Genomic DNA, 19,013 nt, shown 5'->3' with positions numbered 1-19,013 from the left:
TTATTTTTAGACTTATATTTAATATTGGGGCATCCAAGTTATTTGGCATATTTCATTTTTTTTTAAAGTAACACAATAGCTACTATGGTAATTAGTTACTTTGGCCTGGTAATTAGTTACTTTTATTATGATGTAACTTAGTTACTAACTCCATTACTATTTGTGAGAAGTAACTTTTTAAAGTAATGTGCCCAACACTGATAATGGTAGTGAATAGGGCTGCAACAACTATTTGATAAAATCGATAATCAATAATGATAATCATCGACAACGATTCTCATTACCCATTAGTTGGGTCTGCCCACCGTGCTCGGAAGAGTTATACAGCACTGAATAACGAGGCTGAATCCAGCTTCTTATTGACGCTATCCGGTCCACCTTAAAAGACGCGACGCTTCTGCGTTTGTAGCTTCTTATTCACCCTCAATTTAGGGACAGTGCGGTTTTTCTCTTTTTCGCGCTTTAAGGTAACACCGAAATATCAGCGAAAATTACTGTAAAATTACAAGGGTATATAAAAAACGTCTCGGTTACGTATGTAACCCTCGTTCCCTGAAGGAGGGAACGGAGACGTACGTCAGTAGTGACCGACGAATCGGAATATCGCTTAGAGAGCCCTATCAGCTTCGTGTGAACTAAAACAAGCCAATGGAATTGGCGTGCGATATTTGCATAATGCGCACCGCCCCCGACAGGTGTATATAAATAGGAAGCGGATGCAATCGCACTCTGTTTTTCGCTGAGGAGACAACTGGTGTCCGCACTACAGCGAGGGTACAGAAACTGTGGCGACGGGACGCACGTCTCCGTTCCCTCCTTCAGGGAACGAGGGTTACATACGTAACCGAGACGTTCCCTTTCAGTCGGTCACGTTCGACGTACGTCAGTAGTGACCGACGAATTGGGATCCCAACTAAAGCGCCACAGTTACGAAACCCCTTCCAGTGCCCAGCGCAAGCTCGGCTACCCATAGCACCAGCTGGAACGGTGAAGGGGCGAGCTTACGCCGAGAGAGTTTACTGCTGTCTTACCGAATACCCACTAAGTAAACTAGACTACACTGGGGAAGCGAACCCGTAAGGGACGCTGCGGAGGCCACTACCTACCCAATGGGGGAGGAGTTTACGTGGAGAATACACATATGGACTGGCCCGGGGGGCAGTACGCATATGGGGTCCCTGGGATGGCTCCACCTGGGTAGGGGAGACTCATCTGACAGGTGACAGCAGAGCTGGCTCTGCTAAGGGAAAGACACGGGCTCGCCGTAGGGAGTTTAGACCCGTGGACAATTACACAAATGGGACCGCTCACGTAGAGGAGTCACGACATATGGGCCCCAGCCAACAGACAGCGTCAGCGACGGATGTAGGCCTGGCATCAGACACTTCGCAATGTCCGAGCCGAAGGGGGAGGCGGAGGAACTCGACAGGGTTCGCCAAGCGGGGAACACGACTGGAGTAAAAGTATGCACGTATCCGGCCCAGGGGGCGGAATGGCATTGCAAGCCGACACTTAGAGCGGGTACAACACGTCTACCGACTAGTGGATGCGAGTACACGTGAAGATACCGGCTCTACACGTAGGCTATAAAACCTAGCGAACGTGTTAGGTGTCGCCCAGCCCGTAGCTCTACAGATATCTGTCAGCGAGGCGCCATGAGCCAGCGCCCAGGAAGAGGCCACCCCTCTGGTGGAGTGGGCTCTCAACCCGAGCGGGCAAGGCACGCCCTGGGATTCATACGCCAAGGCGATGGCATCCACTATCCAGTGGGCCATCCTCTGCTTGGAGACAGCCTTTCCCTTCTGCTGGCCTCCGTAACAGACAAAGAGCTGATCTGAGGTCCTGAAGCTTCGCGTTCTGTCCACGTACACACGCAGAGCGCGGACGGGACAGAGCAAAGCTAGGGCTGGGTCTGCCTCCTCCGAGGGCAGCGCTTGCAGGTTCACTACCTGATCTCTGAAGGGAGTGGTAGGAACCTTGGGCACGTATCCAGGCCGGGGTCTCAGGATGACGTGAGAATCACCGGGCCCGAATTCTAGGCACGCTTCGTCGACCGAAAACGCATGCAGGTCCCCTACCCTCTTCAGGGAAGCCAATGCGACCAGAAGGACAGTTTTTAGAGACATTACTTTCAGGTCGACTGATCGCAAGGGCTCAAAGGGATGACCCCGGAGAGCTGAGAGAACCAGGGTCAGATCCCAAGAGGGTACGGAGGAAGGGCGAGGAGGATTCAGTCTCCTCGCCCCCCTCAGGAACCTGACGATCAGATCGTGTTTCCCCAGGGACTTACCCTCAACTGCGTGGTGATGTGCAGCGATAGCGGCAACATACACCTTCAGGGTGGAGGGAGACAGCCTTCGCTCCAACCCTTCTTGCAGGAAGGAAAGCACAGATCCGACTGAGCATGATCGGGGGTCCTCTCGGCGAGAGGCGCACCATTCGACGAACAGGTTCCACTTCAGCGCATAGAGACTCCTAGTGGAAGGAGCTCTAGCGGAAGTGATGGTGTCTACGACCGCTTGCGGGAGATCACTCAGAACCTCCGCATCCCGTCCAGGGACCACACGTGGAGGTTCCACAGATCGGGACGCGGGTGCCACAGGGTGCCCCGTCTCTGAGTCAGGAGGTCCTTCCTCAGAGGAATCGGCCAGGGAGGGGCTGTCGCGAGGAGGATGAGGTCCGAGAACCAGGTCAGAGTGGGCCAGTACGGAGCCACTAACAAGACCTGCTCCCCGTCCTCCCTGACCTTGCACAGGAGTTGTGTGAGAAGGCTCACTGGGGGAAACGCATATTTGCGTAGACCCTGGGGCCAGCTGTGTGCCAGGGCATCCGTGCCGAGCGTGCCGCCGGACAGGGAATAGAACCACTGGCAGTGGGCAGTTTCTGGGGAGGCAAACAGGTCTACCTGGGCCTCGCCGAAATGCTGCCAAATCAGCTGAACCGCCTGGGGGTGGAGCCGCCACTCGCCCGCAAGTGGAGGCTGCCGTGACAGCTCGTCGGCCGCACGGTTGAGCACACCTGGGACATGAGTGGCCCGAAGGGACCTCAGATGCTTCTGACTCCACAACAAGAGATGGCGGGCGAGTTGCGACATGCAACGGGAGCGTAGACCACCTTGATGGTTGATGTACGCAACGGCCGCAGTGCTGTCCGAACGGACCAGTACGTGCTTGTCTGACAGCAGCTCCTTGAAGCGGGCCAGAGCAAGACGTACTGCTAGCAACTCGAGGCAATTGATATGCCAATGCAGCTGAGGCCCCGTCCAAAGGCCGACACTGCATGCCCGTTGTACGTGGCCCCCCATCCCGTGGCAGAGGCATCTGTGGAGACCACAGCATGCCTGGACACTTGTTCCAGGGGTACTCCGGCCCGCAGGAACGAAGGGTCCGACCACCGCACAAGGGTGCGACGGCAGCTCGGTGTCACGGGGACACGGAGCGTGCCGCGCTGCCACGCCCATCTCGGGACCCGGCCGCGGAGCCAGTGTTGAAGCGGTCTCATATGGAGCAATCCGAGCGGCGTGATCGCGGCTGCAGATGCCATATGCCCCAGGAGCCTCTGAAAATCTTTCAGTGGAGCCGCTGTCCTGCGCTTGAGCGAGCTCAGGCAGTTCAACACCGACTGGACGCGCGCCTCAGTGAGACGCGCAGTCCGTGCGACCGAGTCTAGCTCGAGACCGAGATAAGAGATCCTCTGCCCGGGGGCGAGTTTGCTCTTGTCCCAGTTGACCCGAAGACCCAACCGGCTGAGGTGAGCTAAAACCATGTCCCTGTTTTCGAACAACTGCTCTCGCGAGCTGGCCAGGATCAGCCAGTCGTCGAGATAGTTGAGAATACGAACGCCCTGTTCCTTGAGGGGAACAATGGCCGCCTCCGCAACCTTCGTAAAGACGCGGGGGACAGGGACAGCCCGAAGGGTAGGACTTTGTACTGATATGCCCGACCCTCGAACGCAAACCGCAGGAAGGGTCTGCGTCGAGGCAGAATCGAGACATGAAAGTACGCGTCCTTCAGGTCGATTGCTGCAAACCAATCCCGGGGACGGACGCATTCAAAAATGCGCTTCTGCGTGAGCATCTTGAACGGCATCCTGTGAAGATACCGGTTCAGGACGCGCAGATCCAGGATTGGCCGTAGCCCACCGCCCTTTTTCGGTACAATGAAGTAGGGGCTGTAGAACCCCGACTTCATATCGGCTGGAGGGACCGGCTCGATTGCATCCTTCGCCAGTAGGACAGCAATCTCCGCCCGGAGAACAGGTGCACTGTCCAACGACACTTGAGTGAAGTGGACACCCCTGAAAACCGGGGGACGCCGGGCGAACTGAATCGCATAGCCGAGTCTGATAGTGCGAATGAGCCAGCGGGACGGGCTGGGAAGCGTGATCCACGCCTCCAGACTCCGAGCCAGCGGGACCAAAGGCACCACAGACGCACCGGGGGTGGGGCAGCAAGGTAGAGTGGGACCCAACTCGGACGGCATGGGAGCGGCCCGGAGTGAGGTCGGACTCTGCGAGGCAGCAGTGCGTGGGGGAGACGGCGCACGGGACGCGGCCTGCACCATCACACTGCCACCTGCTGGCGGAATGGGAGGGGGCTGCGAGCGGCGAGGCGGGGCCTGGCACACTGGCAGACGCACCCTGTTGTGACCTGGAGTTTGAGGAAACTGCTCTTTTTGTGAAAAAGTGGGTACCGCTGGACTCCGGGGAGCCAGCGGCGGTAGATGGACAAACATCACAAATTCCCCCCGGCCCTCCTCCGGGGGTGGGAGAGAAGGTGGAAAACTCTCCCGAAGAGCAAGAACCTTCCCCTCCAGGTTGCCCGTCTCAGGGCCGTGACTTCTTCTTTCGTTTGCCACCTGGCTTGGCTGAGACGGGCTGGGCACCGCGTCCGCGACCGGCACCCTGCTGTCTGGCTGGTGTAGGCTGCTGCTTTGCCGACTTAGCAGGGGCGGAGGACGACGCAGGCGGGCGCCCTCGGCGACGAGCAGGCTGAGGCTGAGCCACGGGCGGCTGGGTGGAGGCAGCAGGGGACCGCCGTGGCATGACATGTTTGATGGCCTCGGCCTGCTTCTGTGCAGCGGAGAACTGTTGGGCGAAGCTCTCCACTGCGTCGCCGAAAAGGCCGACCGGGGACACGGGGGAATTCAGGAACCGTTGTTTGTCGGCCTCCCGCATGTCCGCCAGGGTCAGCCAGAGATGGCGTTGCTGGACTACCAAGGTAGACATCGCGTGACCAACAGCGCGTGCTGTCACCTTCGTCGCCCGGAGGGCAAGGTCAGTGGCAGCGCGCAGCTCCCCAAGCAGTTGTTGGTCAGGCCCTTCCTGGGGCATCTCCGACAGCACTTTTTGGTAAACCTGCAAAAGGGCCATCGCGTGCAGGGCGGAGGCAGCCTGCCCACAGGAGCTGTAAGCCTTCTCAGTCAGACCGGCTGAGAACTTACAGGCCCGGGACGGGAGGCGCGGCTCACCACGCCAGCCAGTGGCCGTTGGACACAGCTGCATCGCAACGGACCGCTCGACTGGCGGGATCCTCGCGTACCCCCTGGCTTCCCCGCCGTCCAGGGAGGAGAAGGCGGACGAGGGACCGGGCCTCGCACGAACACTATAGGGTGTTTGCCAAGACCTGGTCACCTCATCGTGCACTTCCGGGAAGAATGGCATTGGGGCGGGACGCTGGACCTGACCAGCGCGACCCCCCCCCAAGTACCAATCATCCAACCGAGATGGGCCGGGACAGGGTGGAGGGTTCCACTCGAGCCCGACACACAAGGCGGCCCGGGAAAGCACAGCCGTCAACTCGGGATCCGACTCGGGGAACGCTACCGTCCCGGAGGGCGGCAGCGCGTCCGGATCTTCCTCCCCCGAGGACTCTGGCTCACCTTCCGATGCAGAGATCGACATCTGCTCCGCCGCGGGCGCACCAAAGGTAACGGCTGGACAGTCCGTAGAGGGCCCAGCGGAAACCAACGGTGGCACAATGGGTTGCGGTGCTGATGAGGCGGCAGGGGCCCGCGGAGCGTTTCCGCTCGGCGGGGAAGCCCTGACCGTAATCCTCAGGTCGCCCTTCCTATACGCCGCCGATCCGTCATTCCGCCCGGGGCCGGAAAAAACGGTCGAACGGGGCATAGGGGAGGGGGCCCCCGCTTCCTGAGACTTCAGGAAGGAGAGCCTAGACCTCAGCACCGCGATAGTCATATTCCCGCAATGGGAACATGAACCATCCACAAAAGCTGCTTCAGCGTGCTGAACGCCCAAACACGAGATGCAGCGATTGTGCCCATCAGCAGGGACCAGGGAACGACCGCACCCAGTAACGCACAGACGAAATGACATACTGTCAGGGTTCGTCTGTAAAGCTCTTTTAGAAGGGGAAAGATCAGCTCACTTGTGCTGAAGCACACAGGGAGTGACGCGATGCGCTCAGGTACACCACTCCCTGAAGCACACCGAGGAATTCAGATTGTCCCTAAATTGAGGGTGAATAAGAAGCTACAAACGCAGAAGCGTCGCGTCTTTTAAGGTGGACCGGATAGCGTCAATAAGAAGCTGCGAATAAGAAGCTGGATTCAGCCTCGTCACTGAATAACACATTTCTGTGGACAAAAATGCATCTAAAACAGGGCCGGGTCTAGGGGGGGGCTAGGAGGGGCAATGCCCCCCCCCGGATTTCTCTTGTGCCCCTCCAACATCCTCGGGATACTCGTTTTTTTGTGATAGCACACAAAATGTAAAAAAATATATTCACACTAAATTAGTTATATATGTGAATTACTAGAAACATTGTGCGGTTGTATTTTTCTGGCGCGCCTCGCAGCGCGCATCCTTTTACAGTTCTCCCTCACAGACACGCTCAGCACTTCAGGTGCTCACACCATACTAGAATTGCCATAATTACAAGATTTCAACTTGTAAAAAGCATTCATGTCCTCATCCACATCCTTTTTCTAAGACGTTTTCCAAGACTTTTGCACACCTTATCTGATCACTTCTCAAGACAGCCATTAACAATCACATGAGCAGATGACATGCAGCTCCTTTATAAATGCGTTCTAGTCTCTATTTAAACGCACACACACCGTTAATTCATTGCTACACGATCATGGAACACTTGAGAATTTAGCTTGGAATTTTAAAATTGTAATTTCCAAGTCATGAAAAATCTCGAAAATGAATAAATTAAAAACTAAAAAAAATATAGATGTAACTATTCTAGTAAAATATAAAATAGTTTTGCTCAGTTATGTTCAGCTCTAGAATATTCTATCAGCATATTGCGCTATTTGTTGAATAGTAGCCTATTATTTGATGTGATAACACCTTTCAGAATCTGCAAAATATCAATAATTTAAAAAATAAATAAATAAGTGAGATCAAAAATAGTTTTTTTATTTAGCACTGCAACAAAAATGTATTATTATGGGATGTTTACATATAGTCCACAATATATAATATCTGCCTTTACACAAATTAAGCAGTTCAAAAGTTTACATACACTTAATTTATTCTCAGTACTGTGTGTCATTAATTTACAACTTTTTTATGATTTTCTTTATGATAAGTCCCATGTTTGGGACTCTTCTCATACCCAACTGTTACAAATGGTGAAAACATTTACTGATACTCCAGAAGGAAACAATGCATTAAAATTCAGGGGGTATAAACATTTGCACAGGATGGTTGGAGGGTAAATTGTTTTTATTTTGTCTTCTTGAAAGTGTTTTATGAAGCTTTTGTAGGACAGAACTAAAAAAAAAGTAGATCTTTAAATAAAATAAGAACTTCCAGTCTTATTCCAGTCAGAATTTCCAGTCATCCTGTTCATAGGTTTACAACCCACTGGCTCTCTTATTGTGTTGTGTTTTCTTGGGCATCAGTGAATGTTTGCAGCTTTTGATCATCCAGGTCACACTATTAAGAATCAAGCATATAAACTTTTGAACTAGATCTTTTGTGTAAATTCAGTTATTATTATGTCTTGCGAAAAAGGAAAGAATCATGCAACCAGGTCTTCTAATGGTTTAAATTTCTTCAATGAACCAAGTTCTCTTCCATTTTTAAATTTGACCATTCTTCAAACATGAGAACTCTTTTATTTTCAGCTTCAAGCTAATGCATTAGTGTACTGGCTTGTCTGTGTCAGGCGTTTTGACAGATGCATGTGCGTCCTCAGTGCAAAACGTTCATTCTACCTCTATATCCTTATCTGTAAATGTTACAAATTCACGCGAGCATTTCCATTTTGCATAAAGGCTCATCCTGACAGTCTGTGTTAAACTTCAAACTTTACTGAATGAGTGCCGGCTCGCACACCCGCGTTAGACAGACGAACGTGGGAGAGAGGGGGACAATATTCAGCACAAAAATATTCATTTTGCTGAATATCTGTTGTTTGAAGTTAAATTGTCATTCAAGTATTTTATAAGAGTAGTAACTGTGAAGGGAGAACAACATGTTTAAATGTAAGAGGTTTCTTATAGTCTATTTACAGGATAAAGATATGACAGTAAGAGGTGACTGTGTCCAGAGTGAATGTGTGTGTTCCTGCTGAACATTTATCTTGCGTGTTACACTGAGTTTGTGTTTTTCTTTATTATCTTTATTACTATCTTCATTTTCAATGTAGAGATTTAAACAGTGCTAAAGTTATTAGACATCTGATACCCAATGTAAGGTTTGTGCCACAGGTCAGGGCAGCCTAAACTATCAGTATAGTACTAAAACCATTTTTCATGTTTCTGTAATGGTTAATCCACCAGTATGTATAAGCTCTTTAGTTACAGCAGTATTTCTAAAGCTACAACATATTTATTGTTGTTATCCATGAGTTTTTGATTTTACTGTTTTACAAGAAAGGCAGGAAAAAGTAAAACACTTCATAGTTGTTGTTGTTTTTTTTCAGATTTCAGATTTTTTTTTTATATTATGTGTGAATATTATTTAGAAACTATTTAGTTGTTTCAGTTTGTTATTTTACTAATGAATGGCAATGCCATTTATTAAGTGCTTTAAACAAGTTTTTGATAGAATCCTAAAATATTTGTGTTCTCTCTTTATTATGACAGGTCGTCTAATAAATTTAGCACTGTATGTTTCCATAGCATTCAATTGGCACATTTGTTTGAAGTACATTGGCACGTTGGTCAATATGTCATTCGTCACGTCAGAGGTTGCGCTTCCGCGGCTTGTCGACTAAGTTGACTTGCGTATGGATGTTTGCCAGAAGCTGGTTATTATAGTTTATAAACAGGGATGCACACAACGTTTTAAGCCTGGTTCTCATGAGAGTATTTAGAGATTGGAATTGGTACTCAAACTTAACATCATCTTCCTCACTGTCCTCAATTTCAACTGTAGTACAGGACGATTTTGCTGTCTCCTGGATGGTGGAGGTGGATGCACTTCCCTGGTTAAGTCTACGATGGGCTGTCTGCATCCATAGCTCTATTGCTGCCTCTGGGTCAAATGTATCTGTAGTAGTGCTGGGCGATATGGCCAAAAAGTCATATCTCTGTATTTTTTGGTTAAATGGTGATATACGGTATATATCTCGTTATTTTCCACATTTTTCTATTTGGATTTAGAAAAAAAAAATCTGTATTTACGTTTTAAAAATCTTAATTTAACATCCTGCCTAATGTTGTCCTACAAACAGTTTTTATATTGAAATCTATTAATACAAATATAGTGAATGTAACCATGTAGTCTGATGCTTGTTGCACACAAACACAAACAGTTTCGATGTGTCGGTATTTGATGACCAACCAACCGCCTGCAGCAGTCTTGCCCTGGCAGTATTGCGGGGAAAGCCATGCAACACACCCGAACTTTTAAACCACAAAAACAAAGACCCATGAACCCCTCTCTCCTCTACTGCACGATCTAACAGTTTGACATGTCTGTCATTTGAAAGAATCATATGGTGTCCTGAATAATTTAGAGATGGTGTCTTCTGATAGGATAAGAAAACTCAGTCTCATTAATAATTATAAGACACCGATGCATCATCGAAGTGTTATCATGCACCGCTACATCACCACCTGTGACGTGAACTCTGGTTAATTTTGAGATTTTTTCCGCCCAGTTTCGTCTAATCTAAACACTTTCCCTCTACAATTAAATCTAACAGATGCTAACATTATACTCAGAGATGTTCAACACACATACATCTGTTAAAATCTCAGAAAATTTGGTTTAGGGTTTCATGACCCTTTAATCCAAGGAAATCAGAGGTAAACTCTCTGTTGCTGGACACAGACACAGTGTAGACGGTGTCCTGCTCTGTTTTTATGTCCTCCGGCCCGTCAAAAAGTACCCAGCTAACAGGGAACTTTTCCATAACTTTCACTAACGTTATGTAAAAGTTTTGCAAATGTTAGAAAAAAACATTTCTAAAATAATGTTTCAGGAACATTCTTATAATGTTTTCATAGTTAAAATACATTCTCATAACGTTGAGAGGAAACATTCTTAGAACAACATTGTTGGAGCGTTCTTACCATGTTATTTGTACTTGACTGATGTTCTCATAATGTTGAGCAAAAACGTTCTCATAACAACATTCTTGAAACGTCTTTATCATGTTAAAATACATTATCATAACGTTGAGAGAAAACATTCTTAGAACAACATTGTTGGAACGTTCTTACCATGTTATTTGTACTTGACTGATGTTCTCGTAATGTTGAGAGAAAATGTTCTTAGGATAACATTCTCAGAACATCCTTTTAATGTTATTATTATTTGCTGAATGTTTTCATAATGTTATTATAATACGTTCTGAGTACAACGTTTATAAAAAACGTCCTTACATTGTAATCTGTACTTAATGAACGTTCTCATTATATAGAGAAAAGGTTGTGAGAACAACGTTCATGGAACGTTCATACAATGTTATTTTTACTTAAAAACATTCTCATAACATTGAGAGAGAACGTTCTTAGAACAACATTGCCGTAGCGCCTTTATGATGTTATTATTATTTGCTAAATGTTTTTGAAATGTTAGCTAGATGTTCATCTAACTTTTTTTTTTTTTTTTAAATAGAACTGAAGAGAACATGAAGCCACATTGTGACCTTCTCTGAATGTTCTGGGAACGTTACTAGGTGACAGTTTACCCCGCCAGAAATTTTACGTTCCCAGAACATTCTCAAAACATCCACTGGTGTTAAGGATGTTGTCTAGTAACGTTCCCAGAATGTTCAGAGACAGTCACGATGTGGAGTTCTTTTAAGGGTTGGGGGACGTTATTTGGTGGACCTTCAGGGAACATTCAGGACATTCTGGGAATGTTTAGGGGACCATTACTATAGGACGCTGTTAACTTCCCAAATGTCCTCTTTGTAACGTTCTCGCACGAACAGAAAATAATCAAAATAGAACATCCCCCTAAACTCATATCGGGAATGTTATTAAATGAACCAGGACCATGTGGCAACGTTCAATTAACGTCCAAAATATCCTCATTGTAACGTTCTTATGTAACCATAAAATTAACCAAATTGGAATGTCCCCCTAAAATCATATAAGGAACCTTGAACTGCAGCACTTTCATTACCAAAAGAGGACGTTTTATGTCCCAAATGTTCTGTAAAATTTCTGAATTTTTGTCATTTTTAGAGAACTTTTAGGCAAAGTTGCACAAGGTCACGAGAACGTCGACTTCTGCGTGGGTGTTTTATAGAAAATAATAAAGTTTGAAGTCGCCGTTATGGAGGTGAGCATTTGCTTTAGATGGGCTCTTTATTCTTGACTTTTAACATTGGAAAATGCAAGAGAATTTCTGTTTAAATGAATTGGATTGTTAAGTGCTGGTGATTCAATCATCATGGAGTGACCTGATTCACTGAACATCACCAATGTCTCAAACTATGAATGTATTAACTGTAAGTTTTGCACTATTAACGTTTTTAAAGTTTTATTTAATTTGTTATACAAACAAGAGTTTTGAGCAGTATTTTTCAATTTCACACTAGACATCATGAATCAGCGTATGATCCTCAACGATGGTGACACTAAACAAATTTTTTTTTGTGACTTTAGTAGCTTGTTTTGTGATGTTCAGAGTTAATCTGTTTATCTGAAAATGTTGTCACCATTGTTGAGGATCATACACAGAATCTTGATGTCTGTGTGAATCTGTATGATGCTGTTTGAATAATTTCTGCCCAAACTTTCAAAATATCAGAACATGGCAGGATTTTATACATTATCATATGACTACAACAACATGAAAGAAAATACAATATTCAGAGATCAGTGAATAAAACCACTGTATGACAAGAAAATCATCAATAATGAGCAGCCAAATCCATATGACCAGATTTTTATTTTCTCACAACTTCTTTTGCAACAAATGCATTAAAAACACAATTACAACAATTGGAGAAAACATAGTCAAAATGTTAAGGGTCAGGAGCCCAACTAAAGCAAGTGCTTACCTCCATAACGGTAACATTTATAAATTTGGTAAAACATCAACACCTCATTAAGAAGATTTGTATGAAAGAAACAAAGTCAGAGTGGTTTGTAATAAGTGAAGATGCAGAGATCTAGAGAGATCTGTTAGTGTTTAATGTTCTGTTTCTGTTATTTGAGTTTTGTGAGGTTACCATTGTGCTGGAGAATAGAGCCTGTGCTTCAGTCAGTGATGATCCAGAAACACTGATGATCTGCTGCATGTTGCTTTATTTAAAGACAGTAACTGTGTAGTTGCTGATGCAGTGATACAGCAGTTACATTAGCTCATGCATGTTCTGTTGTTTTTTTGTCTTTTGTAAGACATTTAAAAAAAAATAGTTTTTGTTTGAGCAGTACTTAGTCAACTTTTTTGACAAAAGCAACAGGGATATTCCATAAAATAAAATATGGTTCCCTAAACATTCAGAGAACGTCCTGAAAGGTTCTGTGAAGGTCCGCCAAATAACGTCCCCCAAACCTTAAAAGAACTCCACATCGTGGCCGTCTCTGAACGTTCTGGGAACATTACTAGACAATGTCATTAACACCAGTGGGGATGTTTTGAGAATGTTCTGGGAACGTAAAATATCTAGCGGGGCAGGGTGTTGTGAACGTTCAGAAAATATATACGTTTTCATAACATTTCCAAAATTATAGAATGGAATGTTCCTCTAACGTTCACATAAACCAAGAAAAAACATTCTTGATACATTAAAAACTGGACGTTTTGAACGTTTAAAAAACATTCCGAAATAACGTTTTCATAACTTAAAGAGAATGTTAACAAAACGTTCTGACAACTCCTTTTTGTTAGCTGGGTAGACCCCAAAATAGGGCTGGGCAGTATATCGAGTTTGTACGATATACCGATATATTTTAAATATACGATACAGAATGAGGCGATACCGTTTATATCGATATACAGTATTTTTATATGAGCACATGTGAAAAACAGTGGTGGACGTCACAGAGTGCTGCTGTGGAGGAAGTGCATAATACAATTAGGCTTAAATATGAGACATGCTTAATAATAAGGGCTTTAAAAATAACTCGTAACATTAAGATATAGTTAACACGTAGGCCTATCATTTAAAGCGGCTTGTCCTGTCAGATGCTCTGACAGATTCATGTGCTGACAGATATTTGCACTGTTTAAAGGCTCCGGTATACTTCAAACAAGATTCTTTTTCATTCTTCGTTTAGGGGTAAAACGAAGTTCGAAATGCGTGACCCACGATATACTGTAATCGAACATCTGACGCTGCCCACACTGCTGAGAGCCGCGTTTAGATGAATATGTAAATATGTGCCGTGCACTTTCTTCTCAGTAACAAAATAAACACAAAAAATGAGAAAACAGCAAGCATTTATTATAGAAAGCATAAGAAAAGCGTCTGGTCATAACAGCATGGGAATGTTAGCACGAGCTCTGCAAATTAGCACTCCAGTCACATCACGTCTTTATATAGCACTTTATTCAATAGACTGCTTAAAATCAAGGAGCTTTACAGTATCAAACATGAAAAACAGTGTTAGTGCTTCATTTTTTTTACAAGCACAACTTCATTTTGTTCTATAAAGCGGCTATCCAGTGTGTTCATGTTTTCACCCGCGAGATCTTACCTCAACAACTACAGATCAAATTGGTCAGAGACGCGTTCACGCGAATGAAGGCGGAGCCTCAGCGCACACCTCCATTACATTATCGTATCGAAGGTGTTTTGCAGCTGGAACAAACTTTTCCTGAAAGTTCGCTTTGGCAAGCCGTTTCGAACTTCCAAAAAGAACACAAAACGAACTTCGTTTTGGCCTGATTTTGTTCGAAATGACATCACATCAGTTCGTTCTTCGATTTCGTTTGAAGTATACCGGAGCCTTAATGCTTTTGTGATGTGGTGTTTTCCTCAGCGCATAACTTACATTTCACAGCTATATTCTCCATCTGTAAATGTTAGAAAGTCATACAAATATTTCCATTTTGCTGTCAGGAGTAGACGAGCCACATCCTCATTTAGCCAAAAAATACTGAGATATGACTTTTTGGCCATATCGCCCAGCCCTACCCCAAAATTCAGCTGATTTCAACTTTTCTCTCAGTTCTGAACTGACAGATGGTGCAATCTGTGCAATGATTTGGATAATTCACGTTCCACCTTCACGTGAATGATATGCCCATCTGACATTCACTCCCAGCCTTCCCACTTTCTCAACCCGAGTCTAACGCCATGAAGAAATACATAGAGGAGGAATTAGCCAAGGGATTTATCCGGCCATCCACGTCACCAGCATCAGCTGGGTTCTTCTTTGTCAAGAAAAAAGACGGAAGTCTCCGACCCTGCATTGATTAACGGGGACTCAATGACATCACAGTTAACTTCAGGTATCCTCTTCCCCTTGTCCCAGCAGCCCTGGAACAGCTACGCCAAGCTAAGTACTTCACTAAATTAGATCTGCGCTCAGCCTACAACCTGATCCGTATCAGAGAGGGGGACGAGTGGAAGACAGCCTTCTCTACATCTTCAGGGCACTACGAATACTCCGTTATGCCGTTCGGCCTGTCCAACAGTCCTTCTCTCTTCCAGTCTATGATCAATGATGTGTTTCGAGACATGCTGGACAAGTGGCTGGTTGTCTATATCGATGATATCCTGGTTTACTCGAACTCCATGGAGGAACACGTCCAGCACGTCCGAGCCAATTTACGTTGCCTCATCCAGCACCAATTCTACGCCAAGGCAGAGAAATGTGAGTTCCACCAGACCAAGACATCATTCCTGGGGTATGTTATCAGTCAGTAGGGAGTGGCTATGGACAACCAGAAGGTCAGAGCAGTGCTGAACTGGCCAAAACCTCAAACTCTCAAGGAACTTCAACGCTTCCTGGGGTTCGCAAACTTCTATCGGCGTTTCATCAGGAACTTCAGTCTCGTAGCGGCACCCCTGACTTCTATGACCCGTCGAAATTCTTCCTCACTCACATGGACTCCCAAAGCCTGTCAAGCGTTTCAAGAGCTCAAACACCGGTTCACCACTGCCCCCATACTCCATCACCCAGACCCCAGTAAAACCTTCATCGTGTAGGTGGACGCCTCCAACACTGGAATGGGGCAGTACTGTCACAGCGACATGAACCAGCTAACAAAATGTTTCCCTGCGCTTACTTCTCAAGAAAACTATCAGCTGCTGAACGTAACTACGATATGGGAAATCGTGAGTTACTCGCCATGAAGGCCACTATGGAGGAGTGGCGACACTGGCTCGAGGGGACACAGCTCCCATTCGTTGTTCTAACCGATCATAAAAACCTTGAATACCTGAAGTCTGCCAAGCGCCTGAATCCCCGTCAAGCCAGGTGGGCCCTCTTCTTCACACGTTTCCACTTCTCAGTCACGTACCATCCCGGTTCCAAAAACACCAAGGCGGACGCTCTATCCACAATCCACGAAGGTAACGAACCAATCCAGAACCACGAAACCTATAATTCCCACCAGTCTCCTGGTAGCGCCAGTTCAATGGGACATTACACAGAGATAAATCTAACACTCAGACACCACCACCACCCGAATGTCCTCCAGAACTCACCTATGTCCCCGATCAACACAGAGACTGTTACACCATGTACATGACAGTCCAAGCTCTGGCTATCCAGGCATCACCGCTACACTGCAACTGCTCAAAAATAAGTACTGGTGGCCGTCCATATCCGAAGATACCGCTCACTTTGTGATTCACTGCATCACCTGCAACACCACAAAATCCTCACACAAGGTTCCAGCCAGATTACTTCAACCACTGCCCATTCCGCACCAACCCTGGTCACATATTGCTATAGACTTTGTCACTAATCTCCCCAACTCACATGGGAACACCAACATTCTGACTGTTGTGGATCGTTTCTCGAAGTCTTGCCGCTTGATTCCTCTACCCAAGCTACCCACCGCCATGGAAACTGCCGAGACCCTGTGCAACTTTGTATTTTGGTTCTATGGTCTGCCAGAAGACAGTGTCTGACAGGGGCCCACAATTCACCTCCAGAGTCTGGACAGCCTTCTTCCGCCTGCTCAATGTTAACATCATTCTCACCTCCGGTTATCACCCACAGTCTAATGGTCAAACAGAGAGATTAAACCAAGAGCTCACTTGCTTCCTTAGAGCCTATTGTCACAGCCACCAAGCCGACTGGAGTCGATATCTCATGTGGGCCGAGTATGCACAGAATTCCCTCCAAAAGCCAGCCACAGGACTCAAATGTGTTCTCAGGCTTCCAACCTCCGCTATTCCCGTGGTCGGGAGAACCTTCTGAACTGCCAGCCATCAACGAGTGGTTGCAACGGAGTGAGGAGACCTGGAACCATGCCCACATCCACTTGCAAAGGACTATCCGCCGTCAAGAGGTCCAAGCCAACTGCCACCGTCGCCTAGCGCCTGAGTACACCCCTGGTCAATGGGTATGGCTGTCAACGTTGCAGGAAGCTCAGCCCTAGGTATGTGGGTCCATTCAAAATCATTAGACAAATTACTCAAGTTTCATTCCGTTTACAACTCCCTGCTAATTATCGAATTTCTCCTACCTTTCATGTTTCGGTGCTGAAACCTGCTGATGGTCTGGAAGAGGTTCAGGGGACCACCACAGCCGAGGACCAGAGACCCCCACCGCTGCTGATTGATGACGCAGTGGTATACCAGGTCCGGGACCTGCTCGATTCACGACGTTGCAACGGGGTGTTGCAATACCTGGTCGACTGGGAGGGTTACAGTCCGGAGGAACAGTCCTGAGTCAATGCCAAGGACATTCTCGACCCCTCGCTCACTGACGAGTTTCACAGGACGCATCCGGAGAAACCAGCCCCAAGACTCAGAGGTAGACCCCGACGTCGTTTGCCTCCTCGCGTCAGGAGCCGCTCGCAGGGTGGGGGCTCTATTACGATTGAATCCCCTGCACCAGATCTCTCGGGCCGCCAGAGGGAGCCCTCGCCCGAGTACTAGTTTCAATTGGACCACATTTCCCATACACCCACATACCTAGGACTGATCACGCCTACACCTGCCGCCCATCTCCTCATTACCACACACTATTTAACACGCACTCACACGCAGTTCATTCCGAAGTCTTGATCAGCCACGGTTATCATTTCTGAGTGTTTATTCCTGATTGTTTGCCTGTTGTCGATTGGACTGTTATTCTGGACTGTGATTCTTGCTGCCTGCTACTGTTTATCCCTGTCTGCCGCCTGCCTCGAACTCTTGCCTGTTTCTGTTTACCCTGTCTGCCACCTGCCACGACTCTCTGCCTGTTCACTGGTTTATTCTACATACAGTTTCAGAATTCAGTCAGAGAGTGTGTACATTGAACAAAACTCTCAGTTTCAGCCATGACTGATCTGAACACTTCTGATTGGCCATCGCATTCACAAGCTCAATAAGAACACGCGTGTGATTGGTTCTAATGCTCAACGCTACAAAACTAAATCTAATGGAATGTCACAGTTGGATGGTTCGAATGAACATTAATATATAAATAATGTTGAAGTTTATTTAAACAATATTATCAGTTAGATATATGTTCTCTTATATTTTAAAATCTTATATTTTGAAACTAATTTCCATGACTTTTCCTAAACTTTCTGGATTTATTTATTTCCCTATTAATTTCCTAATATGTTTAAAGCATGACTTACCATGTCATTTTATCTTGATTATCTTGTTTCCATAATCATTGGAAGACAAAATTGTAATTCAAAATGACAATTAATTTGATTAATCGCCCTGCACTGCTGTGTGTGTGTGTGTGTGTGTGTGTGTGTGTGTGTTTGTGACATATCAGAATACAAATGTGTATAATGACATGGGTATGACATAGGTATTACAAGAAGAGGTGACTTATGAGGACATAACCCCATGTACCCACTTTTCAAAAGGCTTATAAATCATACAGAATGAGTTTTTGTGAGAAAGTAAAATTGTGCACAGTTTCCTGTGATGGTTAGGTTTAGGTTTAGGGCAGGGGTCGGCAACCCAAAATGTTCAAAGAGCCATATTGGACCAAAAAAACAAAAAACAAATCTGTCTGGAGCCGCAAAAAATTAAAAGCCTTATATAAGCCTTATGAAGGCAACACAGGCTGTAAGTGTATATTAGCTATATTAGCCTACTATCAAAATGACTAAGTAGGCTACAAATACATAATGAGGTATTCCCGAGGTATATATTTAAAAACTGCTGAAAGCTACAGAAAAAAGAAGCAAATGGATCGGTGCAATTCACAGAAACAGCTGGACTCCAGCAGAGAAACATGGATTTGCAATTATCATTTTGTGTCAAATTGTTGGATTTTGAGGTAAAATCATTCCATAGGCTATATATTGTATTGTTATATATTATGTTGACAAATCATCTATTAAATATTTTCCATCTTATATTCTGCATAATTGTGCGTTTTAAAATAAACACTGACAAAAACTATACTATAAAACTATGTTTTAGGGATGGACAATATGACGATATATATAACATTGATATAACGTTAAGTAATTACGCGGATTTAAACTTAAGTTAC

At 45.9% G+C, this 19,013-nt stretch overlaps 1 protein-coding gene across 1 annotated transcript in view; it reads left to right on the top strand.

The window, feature by feature from the left end:
* LOC125247039 (NACHT, LRR and PYD domains-containing protein 3-like) overlaps positions 1 to 19,013 on the top strand; it is a 93,853-nt gene that overhangs the window by 63,119 nt on the left and 11,721 nt on the right. The window lies entirely within an intron of this gene.

This window comes from Megalobrama amblycephala, linkage group LG15 (genome assembly GCF_018812025.1).
Source record: "Megalobrama amblycephala isolate DHTTF-2021 linkage group LG15, ASM1881202v1, whole genome shotgun sequence".
NCBI lineage: Eukaryota > Metazoa > Chordata > Actinopteri > Cypriniformes > Xenocyprididae > Megalobrama > Megalobrama amblycephala.
Note: the sequence above shows the minus strand (reverse complement) of the source record. Positions and strands in the feature narration are given on the sequence as shown.